Genomic DNA, 20,877 nt, shown 5'->3' with positions numbered 1-20,877 from the left:
GCAAGAAACAAATGCGGCTGTTGCGTCGTCACTTCAGTCAAATCCAAGAGTTTCGACTCGCAACTTATCGGCGCAACTTGGAGTTAGCAAACGGTCATTACAACTGATAATTTATGATGACTTAAACCTGTTTCGCCTGGAATTTTGCCAAAAAATTATTGAAATGGACGAAGAAGACAATAACTTGATAAATTGCCTGTTTATGTCTGATTGCAAATTGCCGTATATGGAGTGAATCAAATCCATAAATAACCCACGATACGGAACTTCACTCAGAACGAGTCACTGTTTTGAAAAAAAACAGTGTAAAAGTAACTGTCAATGGGCACCATTATTTAAAGATTCTGAATGAGCTTTTTTACGCAGAATTGCGCCAAAGACGTATCCCTTTAGCTTTTGGTTCCAGCAAGACGGAGCAACTGCACACATAGACCGATTATTGCGGAGCTCAAACTAAAAAATCCCAAGGTCACCTGATTGCCTGCACCAGACTTTTTATTATAGGGTTATGTCAAACAAGAGGTGCACAAAACAAAACCCGGAAATCTGACTGAATTAAAGCAATCCATTAAATCGATAATTGAGGCAGTCCCGACTTCAACCCATCAGGCCGCAATGAATAATTTTTTAATTTGGTGTCGCATATGCGTTGTTGAGCATGGAGCTCATTTACGGCCCATAATTTTTATACATAATTAATTATATAAAATAAAATAAAATTTACTGTACAATAAAAAAAAAAAAATGTGGAAAACGGTTGGCCTCAAGGGCCATCCCTGCAACTTCCCTCTAATTTCATACGCTAACGTTCAAATTTCGCTTTTTTCACTGCTTTTGAGCTCTTCGAAATTTTTCGTTTTCGATATCTCGCAAGTAAATCAACCGATTTCGACCCAGTTTGCGGCAAACGATGTGTTTCCTCAAGGTTTAGAACTGATTAGTTTTTGGTGTCGATCGGTCAAGTCGTTTGGAAAAACTTCGAAAAAACGATTTTTCAAAATTTTTATTTTTGAGATTTCTCGAAATCTACTGGTCCGATTGGGTCCAAACTTACACGAAATTCAAGTGCAATGAAACCCTTTGGAATGCCGTTTAGTTTATTCAAATCGGTTGAGCAGTTTAATAGTTATAAGAGGGTCACATACATCCACACACACACACATACATCCACACATACATACAGACATACGGACATCATCGTAGAAATGTTCGGGGAAGCTTCCTCGACCCTCAGAACGTCGAGATCTGTTGAGAACTCGATTTTTGCAAAATGGGGTGAAACCAATATCTTCCCGATTTTTAGAAAATTTTTCATTTTCTTAGCGGGAAGTTAAAAAGTTATTACGTTTTGTTTTTGTAGCACGATTCGTGCGCCACTCTATACAAACAACCGTTATTTGATCAAAACTATTATACTATATAGCAACATGTTGAGACTACAAAAAGGGGCGTAGCAGGGCACGCCAAGTACAGCTTGTTAAAAAGTGTAAGATCTAATTAATTTACAATAAAGATTTTTTCCGATTATTTTTGGCAAATTTTTAACAATTCACAGAGAATTGAAATTTTATTTTCACAGACATTCATCTATTCGAGAGTTCACCGCTTATTAAGTTATCTGAAACTAATCAATATGGTATCGAGTTCATGAAACAACCCATTCTTACTATTTTATCTCGAAGAGTGTTTATTTCTTATAGCTACTTCATTACATGCACACATACGTCTCTACACAAATGTTGAAGATATGAGCGGCAATATACTCGTATTATAATGTAGTATATTATAATATATGTACATTTACTCTTAAGGACAACAAATTCGTAATCTAACTATAAAGCGACGAATGGTCTTATTTTCATATGATTGCTATAATAAAACAAAATAAAATATGCTAATATATACAAACACGCAGTAAATCTGTGCCAGTATTTTCCGTACCAAGTTCAACCAGTGATTCAATAAGATTACGTTTACTGTCACTACTTTCCACTTCATTTATATTAAACACGTTGTTGCTATAAAGAGCTAATTTGTTTATTTCATCGAAAACAGTTTTTTTCGGCGCACTTATAGAGTAATCGTAGCCTGGTTCACTGAGTGGTGGTAAGTACAATATGTTGCAGGAACTTTACTTGTGCCTACATAACCGGTTCGTGGGCAATTAGGATTTATAGAACCTGAGTGGCAATATTTTGGAGTAGTAGTACTTATTATTTTTTTGGTAGTTACATTTGCTGTATACTTAACAGATTTTGTTGTTAGAGACACCAGGTAGTCGAGTAGTGATGAGTGGTGCCTTAGGCGAAGTTGTTGGAGGGAAATATGTTGCGGGATGAGTTGAACCCTGATAGCAACCAGGTTATAAAGTTGTGGCAACTTTGGGACACCGAGGGTCAGATGAACCAGAAAAGGAAGAGAAACATTTTAGATCACTTGATCCGGGGTAGCACTGAGTTTTCGAGGAGCTGGAGAAGTTTGTGGAGCTTTAGTTGTTGTTGTTGGTACCTGTGTGTTTGCTGGAGCAGTAATTGGAAGTTGTGAACACGCAGAATCAATGAAACCTGAGTGACATATTGGTTTTAATATTTCAGACGGCGGTATTGGTTTAGTTTCATATGTAGTTGGTTTCGTACTTTGTCTACACCGTGAATCTTTCGACCCGTCATAACATTCTGTAACAGGTATTTTAATTGGGGTGCCGTGTGTGGTTGTAGGAGGAAGATAAATGGCTGGAGTGCATTTTGCATTTGGTGATACCGAATCGCATATAGTTGTAGTTGTTGTTGGAGGTACTTTAGAGCAACTTGGATCACTTGACTCGGGACAACAACGTGGTCTTAATGTGGTTTGAATTCCTTGGAAACAACGTGGATTCTCAGATTCTGAAAAGCAGCGAGGTACAGTTGTTGTACATTTGTTAGACAAATGGATCAGCAAGGCAACTTTGTAGTTTTAAAAGTCGCAGGTATTTTATTAGTTGAGCACTGGGGATCTGTTGATCCTTCAAAGCAATTAATTAGAGTAGTGGTAAGCGGCGGTCTCCGTAAAGTTTTTGGAGGAAGATATGTTGCGGGTTGACATTTAGGATCAGTTGAACCAGGATAATAACCAGATTCCATGTTCTTGAAAATTTTGGGTATTTTGGATCAGGCGAACCAGGAAAGCATTTGAGACATTGTGAATCTCTTGAACCGGGGTAGCAGTGAGGTTTTCGAGGTGATTGATCAGTTTTTGGAGCTCGCGTCGCTGTAGGTGGAATTTCCAGGCACCCTGGATCAGTTAGATAGCAATGTTTCTTAAATGCTTCGATAGTAAATACTCTTTCGGTACTTAGTTGAGTTGGTATAGTGGGACTCAAAGTTTTGAATGAAGAGGTCAGCGCAGATGTAGGTGTTATTTTTCTGGGAGTTTTTATTTCGTTTGTTTAATATTTAAACTTTTTTCGCAAGATTCACTGCTTATTTTAATGTCGCATTTCAAAAATACCTGGAAGTGGTCGGGAAATTTAAAGGCTTTGAGTGTATTGTAATATAATATGTTACGGTGGAATCTGAGTTTTTTTCAATTTTAGTCCATTTACCAAAGATATTTTTCTTCGTTGAGCAACCATTTTTATCAGATAATTGTAATTTGTGCGTTGACCTTGCATTAAAGTCAGCATCTTCGAAAGCGAAGCATTGTAGAATATTAATGTCCCACTTATTCGTCAAATGTTTTATATTAATGGTAAATGAAATATCTGTGTCCCATTTATTGGGGTCAATTTCGGTGGCTGGCCTGATCCAATTTCCATCCAACATTCGATCGAACCCTTTGAAGTGTTCACTGATATTACCTCTAAGGTATCAACGACAAAAGGTTGGAAAAATATAGTATTTTCTTGTTCGGTGCTTCGACTACAAGTAATTTTTCTGCCAATATCCCAGGAACTTTAAATGTTTTCTTCATTTTGTATTATTAAAATGTTTTCATATGAAGCACAAACCGCACATGAAGGCTTACTGCCACAAACATCATAAGGAACGTGAAAGCTGAAATGTTGTTCATTACTTCCGGCAACTACATACCTGATAAAACTTGAACAGATGTTTGCATGCGAAATAATTGTGAATGTAAGTAAAATGATACTAAATGCATTTATTTATCCTTACACTGAATCAAATAATTACTCACCTACATTTCGGGTCATTGTAATATCTTTAACTATAAATACTTCCATTGAAATTGTCGGAAAAATCTATTGTCACCAGCATTCCATCTGAAATGTCACATTTAACATCGATCTTATCGATATTACTATAAGTAAGTTGCATTGGACAACAGATCCTAAAAACAAATTTAGAAATATGAAACAAACGTGAGAATAGGCCCAAAAGTTATAATTTTTGTTTTCTCACAGAAAAAGTCACCAATAATATGATGACGCATATCCAACAGTGTACCATAATTACAAATTCGGTAATTTTTTGACGTGACCAAATTCTCTCCCCAACGGCTCTTGATGCCCCTTTGTTGTTGCTTGAATAAATAACCTATTAACTTATTTGTGATGAATACAAAACTAGGATCTTCTACTTTTGCCACCTGGTGGTGTTTTTAACACTAGATTGCCTAAGCAAGTCATTTTGACTGCTTTTGAATTTCAATTAAAAAAATTATTATTTAAATAAAGACACAGCTTCTTATTTTGTGACTTTTCAACAACTTATAAATGGGTTCATTAATCATTGTTGTTGCCCCCCTCCCCGCCTTCACTTCCGGTATATATAATATATGTGTGTTATACCTATATTGTCGAAAAGCAGCCATTTTGACTGCTTGGAAAAGACCAGTTCGGCTCTGGATTGGAATAAGATGGTAACGTGTAAATTCAGGACAAATTGTCGATTTCAACATATACTTGATAAGTTGCAGTTGCTTAATAACTAAAGTTATTGTTATTCGTACTTGTTATTCGAATTTTTATGCCAGGCCTGGCCACACGCTTTAGTCCCTTTAAACGCGCAGTAACATAATTCAGATGGGAAGGAGGATCACTGAGTGTATGATCTCATACAGTAATCTAAGTTCATAAAAGAAATGTCCAATAGAAGAAAACTATTACAAAAGCTAACAGAGGAGGTGAAGAGTGTTCAGACATAGATCAAATGCAGCGAGATGGGAACTATCATCTGAAGATGATCCAGATCATATTCAAAATGAGACATCTAATGTCTTAGATAGCGATCAAGAGGCGATCACCAACGATGAAAATGAAGATGCCATCAATGTGCCCAGGAAAAGGCGTAGGGTGCTAATTAGTTCAGATGAAGAAACTGAAAATATATATGTATTCGAACAAATAAGTTTGCCTTGGTTTCGGATACATAGGACAAGTTTATTAAAAACAGTCAAGCTTGCTATCAATTATTATATATTATATATATAATATTTTTATAATAAAACAAAATTTGGAAGTTGATATCAGATCAAATGGCAAAAATATATACGGTGAAGTTCTAGTTCTTCTAGATGGCCCCTTCAAATATTTTTTAACATTTTAGATTTGGCTGCAATAAATGCTTGGTTCCTGTTTCAATTAGCAGAACAGCTTTCCGTCGATTACACAACTGAAAGAGAGGAACATTCATCACAACAGGAAGACCCACAATTATCAACTGCAACATCTTCAAATACAACAGATTCTACCAAACGAAAAATGTATTAAATATGACTTTGTTACAATAACAAAACAAATAATATTTGCCAAAAATGTAAAAAGTATGTTTGCGGAAGATATACATCCTAAAATATTTGCTCTTTCATTTGCTTAAAATGTCCAGGTAATGTATACATAAGTTTTTTTGCGAACTGAAATACTTTTTACTTACAGTTACTGTTAAACAAATTTCTTTGCACATTAGTAATTTTTTCACAATGCAGTCATTTTGACTGCTTTCAGTCAATATAGGTATATACTAAGCTCCCGTCTTCCTAGTGTTAAAATCGACGTTGGTTTAAAATCATAACAAAAATGCGTACTCAAATTATAATAGAAATTAATGAAAGTACAACGTGCGTCTATCTAGGACCATGCAAGCCATATCCTTTATCAAGGAGTATTGGTAATCAACTACCAATGCTATATATCCATTATATGGAACTACATACAAGTATTGTTATCTGTGAAAAAAGAACGCTTAACGTTCTACTGAAATATGCTTAAGAGCTAAAATTGTAATCGCCTTTTCTCACAGCCAATTTAATTTGGTACATTAAGATTGTAATTGTGAAACTAGTTTTGCCTTTCGCAGAGCCGGCTACTCGTTTAAGGATAGGCTCTATTAACTATCAGCTGTTTTACTTGCTTGTGTTTTTCATTTTGTATTTTTCTAATGTTTAAAATCCATTAGCTGATTGCTATTTTATCAATACACACAACCAAATTTACAGCCCGGACAAGAACCAGCAGAGGTGCAATCCAGTTTTAACTCGATTTGAATTCAATTAAGTAATTTGTATGGTAATTGATCTAAATTTGCGCTTTAATTGAGCGAATGCCAGTCAATTGAACAATTAACTTCTGTGCGAAAAGGCTATAATTGACACTTTCTTTGTAATGGATGCAATGACTTCATTGTGAAATAGCTTTGAATAAGTAATAACTAAGTGCATAAATAATAGTACGTTGAAAATAAAGTGGGAATTTTCTTTCTGCAATCCAAAGAACCTCACGTGTTCTTATTTCGTCCGCGCGTTCGCGGATGTAAAATAAATTTATTTCAAACTTCATCGTAAAGGGAATTAATTGACGCCCAACGTGGGGAACGCGTAAGTCAAAGCGATATCCTTGGCAAGACAAAAGGAGAAAACTACAAAGTATCCCTAGCCAAAGGATAATCGGTCATGAAGTGCAGAGCATTTGTTTTGTGAACCCAAAAAATTGATCCACAAGTGATGTCCTCGGCAGGACAAAGGGAGAAAAGTACAAAGTCCCTAACCAGGATTATCGATCGCAAATTGTGGACAGCGACGCGTGTCGAACAAAAAAATAAGTATCCGTAGAAAAAAAAATGTGGAAAACGGTTGGCCTCAAGGGCCATCCCTGCAACTTCCCTCTAATTTCATACGCTAACGTTCAAATTTCGCTTTTTTCACTGCTTTTGAGCTCTTCGAAATTTTTCGTTTTCGATATCTCGCAAGTAAATCAACCGATTTTGACCCGGTTTGCGGCAAACGATGTGTTTTTTCAAGGTTTAGAACTGATTAGTTTTTGGTGTCGATCGGTCAAGTCGTTTGGAAGAAATTCAAAAAAACGATTTTTCTAAATTTTTATTTTTGAGATTTATCAAAATCTACTGGTCCGATTGGGTCCAAACTCACACGAAATTCAAGTGCAATGAAACCCTTTGGAATGCCGTTTAGTTTATTCAAATCGGTTGAGCCGTTTAAAAGTTATAAGAGGGTCACATACATCCACACACACACACATACATCCACACATACATACAGACATACGGACATCATCGTAGAAATGTTCGGGGAAGCTTCCTCGACCCTCAAAACGTCGAGATCTGTTAAAAACTCGATTTTTGCAAAATGGGGTGAAACCAATATCTTCCCGATTTTTAGAAAATTTTCAATTTTCTTAGCGGGAAGTTAAAAAAACTGGGAAAAATAAAACCTAAACACCAAATAAAAAAATATCGCGAAATATGCATAAGAAACAAAAATACAATAAAAAAAGCTAAAAGGAAAAAATATAAATCAAGGCTAATCCGAAGCGTTGCCAACGAGGGACAAGAGAACTTACAATTTTCAACCAAAGCAAACGACAACATTTAAAGGTGTCTACAACAAACGACAACTGATTGTAAGGTGGCTACAAAAAAGTATAGTTTGTAAGTCATGAATATATTAAAAAATTTTATTTAATGTGAAATTATCCCAGTTTTTACATTACTGACAACTGACTTGGACAATAATAAGATAAAATTATTAAAAATCTTGAGGAATTCAGAGGAGAAACAAAATGATAAATGAATTCTTTTGAGGACTGGAGTAAAATGTATGGAAACAATTTTTAATTATATAGGAAAAAGTAAAAAAGACATTTTTGAGGATTATTATAATTAGGAGACAATAGTATCAGAAACGATAGCGATGATCCAAGTTTCAATTGAGAAAGAAAATTTTAAAGGGGAAATAATTCAAATACACCAAAATAAGAAAGGTTGTATTATTGTAATCATTGTAAAGGCAACCATAGAATTGAAAATTTACACCGATTCAAAAGAAAGGAAAAGTAAGAATAAAAATATAAACAAAGGAAAACAAAAACAAAATTCTTAAACATAGCTTTGAGTGGTGAAAACGGGACTCTGGTTGCTAGACTAATTGCTGCATCAAATACATCACTTAGATTAGAACTTGAAGACTTAACGAAGTCAGCAACGATACGATAACAGATTAAAAACCAGAAGTGATTAATTTCGAAATTTGCTTCGACGAAACATTAGACGTAATAAAATCATTACCAAAATATTTTGGCAAACAGAACAAATATGTTAAGTGGAGAGAATAAGCTAATAATACAATGAGTTTATATATGTATAAGGGTTAGCCGTACATATTTTTCTGCATTAATAATATTGAACAGTAAAATTACATACGATGCTAATAATATATTTTCCAACCATTTGATGCCATTTTGGCAAGACTTGATTTCGCTTACGCTCTTAAGCGACCAGCTCAAATTATTGATCAATAAATGAATATTTTGCGTCAATGGAATTATTCAATTATGGAATGGCTGATTAATAAAACAATAATGACTTACGGATCGAATAGTGCGGTGACTAAAGAAATAAACGCAAAGAATAAAGAGGTTGCTTTGCGTATATTTATAACAGATCTAAATGGAAAATTAGCAAACAAATTATACATTCGATTTACCAAATGCATTGGCAAAAACACAGGAATTGAAATCAAATAATATACGAGCAACTTTTGCCTTACAACTCAGGAAAAATCCGAATCATTCAACATTTAACAATAATAGACAGCGTAATAGTGTTAATAATAATAACTGTAATAACAGGAATTTTAATAACAATTAACGGTTTCCACAAGCCCAATTTCAAAGAGGCTATAATCAAAGGATAGTTCAGCAGAAGATTCAACCACGACCTACACCAATGTATGTCGATTAAAGCATCCACACACGAAACCGAATACAGCAAAAGCCCGTAAATTTTTGCCAAAACAATAATTTAATAAAAAGAACACATGGCAGTACACAGTTTTTTAGACCAAAATTAACTCTGCCATATATTCTTCTACACGAAAGTGTTGATGGCAAAAATTTTAAAATACTTGTAGATACGGGAGCAATAAATAAAAACGAATTAGTGCTGCATTCATATATAAAATATTAAAAATAATTAATGATTTTGCGATAATGCGTTATTATCATATTATTATCCTATTCGGTAAAAGACAAGTCTCTTACGAAATCGAAAATTTAGAAGCAGACTTATTAATCGAATACAAATTTTTGAAGGAGATTAATGCGGTAATCAACTTAAAAAAAAATAAGTTGATAATAAATAATAAAAGAGAAGAAATATATTTATTTTATATTAGGATGTGAACCTGAGCAACAAAATAGTAAAGAAAATTTCAAAGTTGAAAATATTAAAGAAGACATAATTATTTTGCGAGCAAAGACTCCTAAAACGCCAGCTGAATATTTATGCCAGCACAATAAAGATAATAATTACAAAAAAATAAAATAGGAAATAAAATAATAATAAATAATGGAAATAGAATTATACATAAGGATAACATAAAATCATAATTACTTTTAGGTTTTGAATATGACTCTTTCACTTTTTGCAATACCGATTGGCTTGACGGCAGCCGATGCCATAGACTACACTCGACAAGACTACGTACTTATTGAAAATGGAGACCTTTCTATTTACGAAGTATATGGAGATATATTTCACATTACTAATTTGTCATATTTTAAAAATATAATATCAGAAGAAAAATCAGAATTATTATTAATTGAAAATTGAAAAGCTAATAATTGACCAGAACATAACATATCGTAATAATAATTTTTTTAACATACAAAGTTGTGAAACCGAAGTTACGAGAACATGTTGTAAATTAAATACAAGATGCGTTCCAAAGTAAACAGTAAAAAAGTAACAAAGTAAACTCTAGTGGCGTCATCTATATGTCGACTAGTGCGTTGGAATCTGCTATCCTTTATCGACTTCCAATAAATGAGAAATGAGCCGAAACCCAAAAAATCGCGCCTGGAGAAGTCAAAAGGGAAGACAATGCTGATTTGTTTTTATGATTCCAAGGTTATTGTCTACAAAGAATTTGTTCCACCCGACCAAAACGTTAATGCGGTATTCTACCTTGGAGTTTTGAAGCGTTTGGTGCGCCGTATTCGACGTGTTCGGCCCGAATATCGCGAAGATGGAAGTTGGCGTTTGTTGCACGATAATGCGCCGTCTTATCGATCGACGCTTGTGGCCGATTATTTGACCAAAAATCACATTTCCTTTTCGGAAAAATGCATTTGCCAATGAAAGGAAAGCGTTATGCAGACGTGGAGGCCATTCAAAAGGCTTGCACCGGCATACTGGCGGCCATACCGGGCAACGAGCAAAAACACTCGTTCTACATGCTTTTGGACCGTGCAAAAAGCTGTATTAAAGCAGAAGGAGACTATTTTGAATAAAATTAATTGATTTTGCCGATAAAACCATTTGTTCTGTCTTTTTTTTTTAAAGTCCTGTTTACTTAAAAATTAAAATAAAAGAATTTCCACATAAAGGAAATAAAACCAGGAGCAATTTTAATATCTGGAAAAAATATTATGAACAACCAAACAGTAATAGGAACATATTTAATAACATTTGATAATCGTATTGCAATTAGTAATAAAACTTATGAAAATATTGAAACTAAAGTATAGAAACGGTAGCCTCCACACAGCAGCTTTACCGTAACTGTCAATAAAATTGTATTTTAAATTTTGTAAATATGAAGTTGCATAGATAAAATCTTTATTAACGTTTTTGTTTATTGAAGAATTCTATATGCTGTTTTCGCTTAGTAAATAAAAACTAAAGATATAAATAATAGTATGTTAAAAATAAAGTGGGAATTCTCTTTTTGGTCTCTCAAAGAACTACACGTGTTCCTATTTCATCTGCGCCTTCGGCGACGTAAAATATATATTTCTTTAAAATTTCCTCATAAAGGGAATCAATTTGCATTTTAATCACGCACACTTAACAGTCAATCACATGTTGGACGAATACAATTTGATTGAACTAAAGTAAATCCAACAAATACTTTTCGAGTTATTCGATAATTAGACAAGGCTTCTCGAGCGCTCTGCAACGTTCGTGTGAAACTTCGGTTGAGTTTTTCTCCAAACTATGTTTTTTGAACTGGTGACCACTATAGCTCGAAAACCGCTCGGTAGATTTCTTTTTGAAAACATGAAAAACCAGTGCCTGATCGAAGGATTTTCTTTAAATTACTTATTCTTACACATGACACGTAATTTTTATATATACAGATAAGTAAAAATTAAATATTAATAGAAAACATACTAAATGTACTAAATTAATGCCAAATGAGAGCCGAAGGCCCAACGCTTTTATTTTAGTGTATTAATTATTCATCAATAGTTATCATGTAAAATAAATAAAAACAAGTAAGGAAGGGATGTAACCGAACATTTTATACTCTCGCAAAGTCAAATGGTATACTCGTTTTAGACTTATTTGTGGATCTTGCCGCCTTGTTCTATGTTGACCGACATTTTCGGTAAAAAGTTAGCTATATGTATTACTGAGGCAAAGTTTTACGCTGATATAATCATTGTTGCTTGATTTGCATACTGGAAAGTGAAAACATCAGATGGAATTTAAAATGCTGTTATATGGGAAATAGGCGTGGTTGTAATCCGATGTCGCCCATTTTCGTACTATAATATAGAAATATGAGAAGAATATTATGTACCGAATTTGGTTGAAATCGGTTAAGCAGATCTCAAGATATGGGTTTTCACCTAAAAGTGGGCGGTGCCACGCCCACTATCTAATTTTGAACGTGGTTCCCATAAAGTCATCTTATACCATCCCAGAGATAAAAATTTAATGTCTCTGGCTTGTTTAGTGCTTGATTTATCGCGCTTTTAGTAGTTTTTAATAGTACCGTTATATGGGGAGTGAGCGGGGTTGTCACCCGATTTCACCCATTTTCACACCGTCGATAGAGATGCTAAAAGCATTTGTTCTCAGTGAATTTTTTTATTATGGCTTCAGTGGTATAGGTGATATGCACATTAAACCTATTAGGGGGCGGGACCGTGCCCACTTTAAAAAAATTTAAACTGCTGCTGCCCCTCCCTAATATGATCCTGTATACCAAATAAGAGTCTTGTATCTTGTTGTGGAGCTTAGTTATTGCAATATATTTGTTTTTGATTAATGGCGTTTTGTGGGCGTGGCAGTGGTCCCATTACGTCCATCTGCAACACCAACCGTCTTAGGGTATCAAGAAACATGTGTACCAAGTTTCATAAAGATATATAAATTTTTACTCAAGTTATAGCTTGCACAGACAGACAGACGGACGGACGGACAGACAGTCACCCGGATTTCTACTCGTCTCTTCATCCTGATCATTTATGTATGTATTGTATATATAAACCTATATCTAACTCGATTAGTTTTAGGTGATACAAACAACCGTTAGGTGAACATAACTATTATACTCTGTAGCAACAGGTTGCGAGCGCATAAAAAGTAAGGAAGGGCTAAGTTCGGATGCAACCGAACATTTAATACTCTCGCGGAGTCAAATGGTATACTCGTTTGAGATTTCTTTATATATTTTAATAATTAGAGCAATCGTTCTTGTGCTTTGTTACATACGCTTATAATTTTTTTATATGGAATGAATTACAACTGTATTGAGGAGTATAAAAATAAATACTAATTTGACAATGAATAACATTTTTTATTTATTTTACATGTTTAGCTTAAAAATAATTATTTATTATAACAACTTTAAAAATTATATTAATATATTAATTTGTATATATTGTAATATTTACAATATTAAGCATATATTCTTCTACACGAAAGTGTTGATGGCAAAAATTTTAAAATACTTGTAGATACGGGAGCAATAAATAAAAACGAATTAGTGCTGCATTCATATATAAAATATTAAAAATAATTAATGATTTTGCGATAATGCGTTATTATCATATTATTATCCTATTCGGTAAAAGACAAGTCTCTTACGAAATCGAAAATTTAGAAGCAGACTTATTAATCGAATACAAATTTTTGAAGGAGATTAATGCGGTAATCAACTTAAAAAAAAATAAGTTGATAATAAATAATAAAAGAGAAGAAATATATTTATTTTATATTAGGATGTGAACCTGAGCAACAAAATAGTAAAGAAAATTTCAAAGTTGAAAATATTAAAGAAGACATAATTATTTTGCGAGCAAAGACTCCTAAAACGCCAGCTGAATATTTATGCCAGCACAATAAAGATAATAATTACAAAAAAATAAAATAGGAAATAAAATAATAATAAATAATGGAAATAGAATTATACATAAGGATAACATAAAATCATAATTACTTTTAGGTTTTGAATATGACTCTTTCACTTTTTGCAATACCGATTGGCTTGACGGCAGCCGATGCCATAGACTACACTCGACAAGACTACGTACTTATTGAAAATGGAGACCTTTCTATTTACGAAGTATATGGAGATATATTTCACATTACTAATTTGTCATATTTTAAAAATATAATATCAGAAGAAAAATCAGAATTATTATTAATTGAAAATTGAAAAGCTAATAATTGACCAGAACATAACATATCGTAATAATAATTTTTTTAACATACAAAGTTGTGAAACCGAAGTTACGAGAACATGTTGTAAATTAAATACAAGATGCGTTCCAAAGTAAACAGTAAAAAAGTAACAAAGTAAACTCTAGTGGCGTCATCTATATGTCGACTAGTGCGTTGGAATCTGCTATCCTTTATCGACTTCCAATAAATGAGAAATGAGCCGAAACCCAAAAAATCGCGCCTGGAGAAGTCAAAAGGGAAGACAATGCTGATTTGTTTTTATGATTCCAAGGTTATTGTCTACAAAGAATTTGTTCCACCCGACCAAAACGTTAATGCGGTATTCTACCTTGGAGTTTTGAAGCGTTTGGTGCGCCGTATTCGACGTGTTCGGCCCGAATATCGCGAAGATGGAAGTTGGCGTTTGTTGCACGATAATGCGCCGTCTTATCGATCGACGCTTGTGGCCGATTATTTGACCAAAAATCACATTTCCTTTTCGGAAAAATGCATTTGCCAATGAAAGGAAAGCGTTATGCAGACGTGGAGGCCATTCAAAAGGCTTGCACCGGCATACTGGCGGCCATACCGGGCAACGAGCAAAAACACTCGTTCTACATGCTTTTGGACCGTGCAAAAAGCTGTATTAAAGCAGAAGGAGACTATTTTGAATAAAATTAATTGATTTTGCCGATAAAACCATTTGTTCTGTCTTTTTTTTTTAAAGTCCTGTTTACTTAAAAATTAAAATAAAAGAATTTCCACATAAAGGAAATAAAACCAGGAGCAATTTTAATATCTGGAAAAAATATTATGAACAACCAAACAGTAATAGGAACATATTTAATAACATTTGATAATCGTATTGCAATTAGTAATAAAACTTATGAAAATATTGAAACTAAAGTATAGAAACGGTAGCCTCCACACAGCAGCTTTACCGTAACTGTCAATAAAATTGTATTTTAAATTTTGTAAATATGAAGTTGCATAGATAAAATCTTTATTAACGTTTTTGTTTATTGAAGAATTCTATATGCTGTTTTCCCTTAGTAAATAAAAACTAAAGATATAAATAATAGTATGTTAAAAATAAAGTGGGAATTCTCTTTTTGGTCTCTCAAAGAACTACACGTGTTCCTATTTCATCTGCGCCTTCGGCGACGTAAAATATATATTTCTTTAAAATTTCCTCATAAAGGGAATCAATTTGCATTTTAATCACGCAAACTTAACAGTCAATCACATGTTGGACGAATACAATTTGATTGAACTAAAGTAAATCCAACAAATACTTTTCGAGTTATTCGATAATTAGACAAGGCTTCTCGAGCGCTCTGCAACGTTTGTGTGAAACTTCGGTTGAGTTTTTCTCCAAACTATGTTTTTTGAACTGGTGACCACTATAGCTCGAAAACCGCTCGGTAGATTTCTTTTTGAAAACATGAAAAACCAGTGCCTGATCGAAGGATTTTCTTTAAATTACTTATTCTTACACATGACACGTAATTTTTATATATACAGATAAGTAAAAATTAAATATTAATAGAAAACATACTAAATGTACTAAATTAATGCCAAATGAGAGCCGAAGGCCCAACGCTTTTATTTTAGTGTATTAATTATTCATCAATAGTTATCATGTAAAATAAATAAAAACAAGTAAGGAAGGGATGTAACCGAACATTTTATACTCTCGCAAAGTCAAATGGTATACTCGTTTTAGACTTATTTGTGGATCTTGCCGCCTTGTTCTATGTTGACCGACATTTTCGGTAAAAAGTTAGCTATATGTATTACTGAGGCAAAGTTTTACGCTGATATAATCATTGTTGCTTGATTTGCATACTGGAAAGTGAAAACATCAGATGGAATTTAAAATGCTGTTATATGGGAAATAGGCGTGGTTGTAATCCGATTTCGCCCATTTTCGTACTATAATATAGAAATATGAGAAGAATATTATGTACCGAATTTGGTTGAAATCGGTTAAGCAGATCCCAAGATATGGGTTTTCACCTAAAAGTGGGCGGTGCCACGCCCACTATCTAATTTTGAACGTGGTTCCCATAAAGTCATCTTATACCATCCCAGAGATAAAAATTTAATGTCTCTGGCTTGTTTAGTGCTTGATTTATCGCGCTTTTAGTAGTTTTTAATAGTACCGTTATATGGGGAGTGAGCGGGGTTGTCACCCGATTTCACCCATTTTCACACCGTCGATAGAGATGCTAAAAGCATTTGTTCTCAGTGAATTTTTTTATTATGGCTTCAGTGGTATAGGTGATATGCACATTAAACCTATTAGGGGGCGGGACCGTGCCCACTTTAAAAAAATTTAAACTGCTGCTGCCCCTCCCTAATATGATCCTGTATACCAAATAAGAGTCTTGTATCTTGTTGTGGAGCTTAGTTATTGCAATATATTTGTTTTTGATTAATGGCGTTTTGTGGGCGTGGCAGTGGTCCCATTACGTCCATCTGCAACACCAACCGTCTTAGGGTATCAAGAAACATGTGTACCAAGTTTCATAAAGATATATAAATTTTTACTCAAGTTACAGCTTGCACAGACAGACAGACGGACGGACGGACAGACAGTCACCCGGATTTCAACTCGTCTCTTCATCCTGATCATTTATGTATGTATTGTATATATAAACCTATATCTAACTCGATTAGTTTTAGGTGATACAAACAACCGTTAGGTGAACATAACTATTATACTCTGTAGCAACAGGTTGCGAGCGTATAAAAAGTAAGGAAGGGCTAAGTTCGGATGCAACCGAACATTTAATACTCTCGCGGAGTCAAATGGTATACTCGTTTGAGATTTCTTTATATATTTTAATAATTAGAGCAATCGTTCTTGTGTTTTGTTACATACGCTTATAATTTTTTTATATGGAATGAATTACAACTGTATTGAGGAGTATAAAAATAAATACTATTTTGACAATGAATAACATTTTTTATTTATTTTACATGTTTAGCTTAAAAATAATTATTTATTATAACAACTTTAAAAATTATATTAATATATTAATTTGTATATATTGTAATATTTACAATATTAAGCATACATTTTTATATATATTCTTATACATATATCCAAATTATATTTCTTTTCCCTTATACTTTTTAATTTCTATCATATATTTATACAATAATGTCTTATATAATAACAAATTATACATATAATTTAAATTTTCTTAATTAGGTTATTTACATATTTTTCTTAAAATTGTCTTAAAAACTACTGTCAAAATTGCTATACCATTTCTTAATATATATTTGAAAAAAAAATGAAGAACTATTACAATAAGTCTGAAAACTTTAGTTGGAAATAGAGACACAAATACTGTAATGATAGCTGTGTACTGTCTCAAAAGTAATTGCATTAACATGGGAAGGATCCATGTTTGAAAATGCCCAATCAATTTGTGTACCGGCAGGTGTAGTTTAATATTCTACACCAAGCAGGGAACTTAAGTTTTTTTCTTGGAGCAGATTTTCTATTGAACTCCCTGTAGACATTAAACAAATGTTGAAATCTCCAACAATTAGCACATTTTGATTGCATAACTCAGAAGTAAGGACTTCCTGAATTTCTACAATTAAATGTCTGACAGAGAAAGCTGAATTTCTGTATAGAACCAGAATATTAATACTGCATATTTAATTAGAACCGCTTCTAAATCTTTGCGGCCTGAATAAATTTTCTTTACAGCCTTTGGTTCTATAGAGCTAGCAATACTATGCTTTGCATATATTATAATGCCCCGTTTATTTTTGTTGATTGTTTCCATGCTATCTATCCTCAGCTCGTTAGTTGGAGTAAATCCTGGTATATCAAAATTTTTGCACGGATAACTCCAAGTTTCTACAAAACATAAAAATCTGAAGATAGCATCAAACAGTCGCTTTTTATATCATTAATGTGAGCATGAGGACTCTGAACATTGTGGAATAAAATTTGATGTCCTGATGTTCGGGAATTCATAAAACTGAAACTTGATGTCAGAGCTTTATTTGTGTTCAATTCCCTCAGTTCCTTAAATACAGTATCCGATTCAGAAAATTTGTTAGGAGGAATAAAATTTCCTATGATGAATAGACCTTCTGCAGTAGTAGCTCGACTGCAAGCGACATATATTGAAGCTCTAGGCATTCTGGGTCGAGTATGAACTACAACTTTATTATATGTGGCACCCTGACTTTTATGAATAGTTATTCCCTCAGCCGGAACAACTGGAAACTGATTTCTTTCAATTGAAATTTGTTCATTTCTTTAATATTGAAGAGATTTTAAAACTTTTTCAATTGGTGTCCAAGAACTTTCTAGAGGATGAGGCTTTTTTGATCGTGCTATCAAACCAACAGAAGGTTCTAAAAATTTAATCCACAAAATTGTTGGAAAGGAGCATTGGAATTGGAAAGGATAGCTTCAGTTGGGATTCGACTGAGCTTAAGGGCATTGAAATTATTTATATCTTCATTGGACCAAAATAAATGTATGGCATCATCGGGAACTTCTTCGAAATTAACTACTCGAGTTTCAATGAGTTATATGTCCTCATTTGTCATAGTACCAGATCTCATTATTTCTGTTAATTCAAAGTATTAAAATAACTTCCACAAAGGGGAACCAACTCAAGTGCTTATGCATCATTGGGATTAGGAGAGAATATCCACCTATCTCCAACAGGTGAGAGTTGCTTCAAATCACCAAACACGATGATCGGTATACCACCTAAGGGGCTGTCTATTTTGAAAATTTGTTTTCTGAGAGCTAAACATATGAGCACCTACCATCGATATTTTATCAATTATGATTAATTTTAAATCGATAAGTCTGGAATACAATGAATTCACTGTGTCATTGCTAAGTGGCCTCAACTCGCTATTTAACTGATTAACAGGTAAAGAGAATATTGAATGAAGGGTCATTCCACCTATTCCGAATGCTGCTTTACCCGTAGGTGCGCAAAGAAGAACTTTTAAGGAACTTGGATTGGATCCAGGTGTAGAATTGTAGCGATGATTAAGTGCTTGATATATTGCATTTTTGGAAGTGCCAACACTCTGAACTCATTTTCCACTATAGTTAGTTCATTTTGAGCACCTTCCTTTAAGTCTATTTCATTATAAAGACTTTCTAGAACATTTTCAAGTTCTCTTTGCTCTAAAACATCATATTTTCTTTGATTTTCCTCAATTGTAATACGATGTGTTATGCAAGTCTGCTTATTATCGTTTACAATGAGATCTTGCTGTTCATTCCGCCATGGATAGTAAAGCATTACCATTTCGCGGAAACACTCAACTCTGCCCAAATCTGGGTTAAACCTTCTATACTGAATAATAAAAGGTTTGGTACGTTTCTCAACAAAGCCGCTACAAAACCGAGGCATGACAACCCCGTTTTCTGGTAAATTATCGTTTTCCCTCTCTTCTTCTTTATGATCACTGTCTTGTGCTCTTCTACTAAATTTAACATATTTATACATAGATGCAAAATCAGCTTTGCAAAGAGTTTCTAACTGATCGGATCTTTAAACATAACGGTCTAAAATACCGGCTACGAATATTTCAGTCGAGCCTGAAGAAAGGTTCTGCTCTAGGTTTCACCATTCGAACACGTTCCTCAGGTCGAGAGGTATTTATAAATATTTCTGCATTACTTGCTTCCGAAAGATGGAGCCCAATGCAGCAATATACTGCTTCTTGTGCAGATATTTCTGTGCCTGATATAAATTTGTGACCTATATGTTTAAGTTTTTGCTTAACAGTATAATTTCCAGCATTTACCTCTGATATAGCTTCATTTAAGAGCCTAGAATCTCCACTGTTAGACTTGTTAATATAATTAATTATTATATATATGAATAGCAAGCATATGCATCCAGTATATATTGGATATCCATATTTGCTCTATGGAGTTCCAAAATCAGAGGATTATAAGCGTTTATAAAACGATCCTGTAATTTTCTTTTTAGAAAAATTTTGGGTTTTGTTAAACTTGATCTAAGGGCTAACAAATAGTCATCAAAAGACATATTTATTCTACTATCAGACAGGAAATGTTCAAAATCTCTTGAATTAGAAATGTCTTCTGTAGTCATATTTGAATTCAAAAGGTTTTGAATTTTGAAAAAGTTTTCCTTGTGTCTTTCTGAGTTTTGACTTGTTTCTGTAAGAGGTAACAGTATTTGTGTTGAAGGCATTGGTGGATATGGTATACCAAAACGAGAAAACTGTTGTCCTCTTATTTCCCTAGTAAAAGACCGACTGGGGTTATGCTTTTGATAAACCAAATAATTTTCTAAGTGGCTAACCGAACCATCTGTAGAAATATAATTGTCAATAAAACTAATGATATCAGGGAATGTCTGAGGATCTTGAAGGTTGATCCTGGGAGCATTATTAAGCCAATACATGCCATGTACATGCGGGGAACCTTTCTGTTAAAACTCCACTTTCCAGTAGAAATTTGTGACAAAATGCTATCAAAAAATGCCGGCATTATCTTTAAAAAGCTTAAGAATTTGTCGATAGCGGTAGTCCAAATATCTAGCACAAGTAACCGCGTCTGAACGAATTAAGCGGAATTTATCTTGGGTTGTTAAACTGTTGGCTTCCTCTTTCGAAATATCTTTAGAATCAACAGTTTTAGAGAGGTTGACCAAAAGCTCAACCCACTGAGATTCTGCAGCCGATAAAGTGATAAAGAAGGTTGGAAGCCCAAATTGGCGAACCATAGCGATTGCCTTTTTCTTCTCAGCTTCCCAGTGCGCAGAAGAGGATCTAACGCCTTTCAAAACCTTGTAACCATCATCGTGTTGAATCAAGTTTTGAACAAAGTTTTCGTTTAATAGATTTTGGGCCGTAACTTGGTTGCGGCCTGAAAACTTTCTAAGGCAAATGGATGTACTATTCTTGAGTAGTTCTAATCGGCGAATATGAGAAC

At 33.8% G+C, this 20,877-nt stretch overlaps 1 pseudogene; it reads right to left on the bottom strand.

The window, feature by feature from the left end:
* Nucleotides 1-2,427: 2,427 nt before the first annotated feature.
* Nucleotides 2,428-20,877, bottom strand: part of LOC138858205 (uncharacterized) — a 36,762-nt pseudogene continuing 18,312 nt past the window's right edge.

The sequence above is a fragment of the Bactrocera oleae genome, chromosome X, assembly GCF_042242935.1.
Source record: "Bactrocera oleae isolate idBacOlea1 chromosome X, idBacOlea1, whole genome shotgun sequence".
Classification (NCBI taxonomy): Eukaryota; Metazoa; Arthropoda; class Insecta; order Diptera; family Tephritidae; genus Bactrocera; species Bactrocera oleae.
The sequence above is the reverse complement of the archived record's forward strand: the minus strand, read 5'-3'. Positions and strand labels throughout refer to the sequence as shown.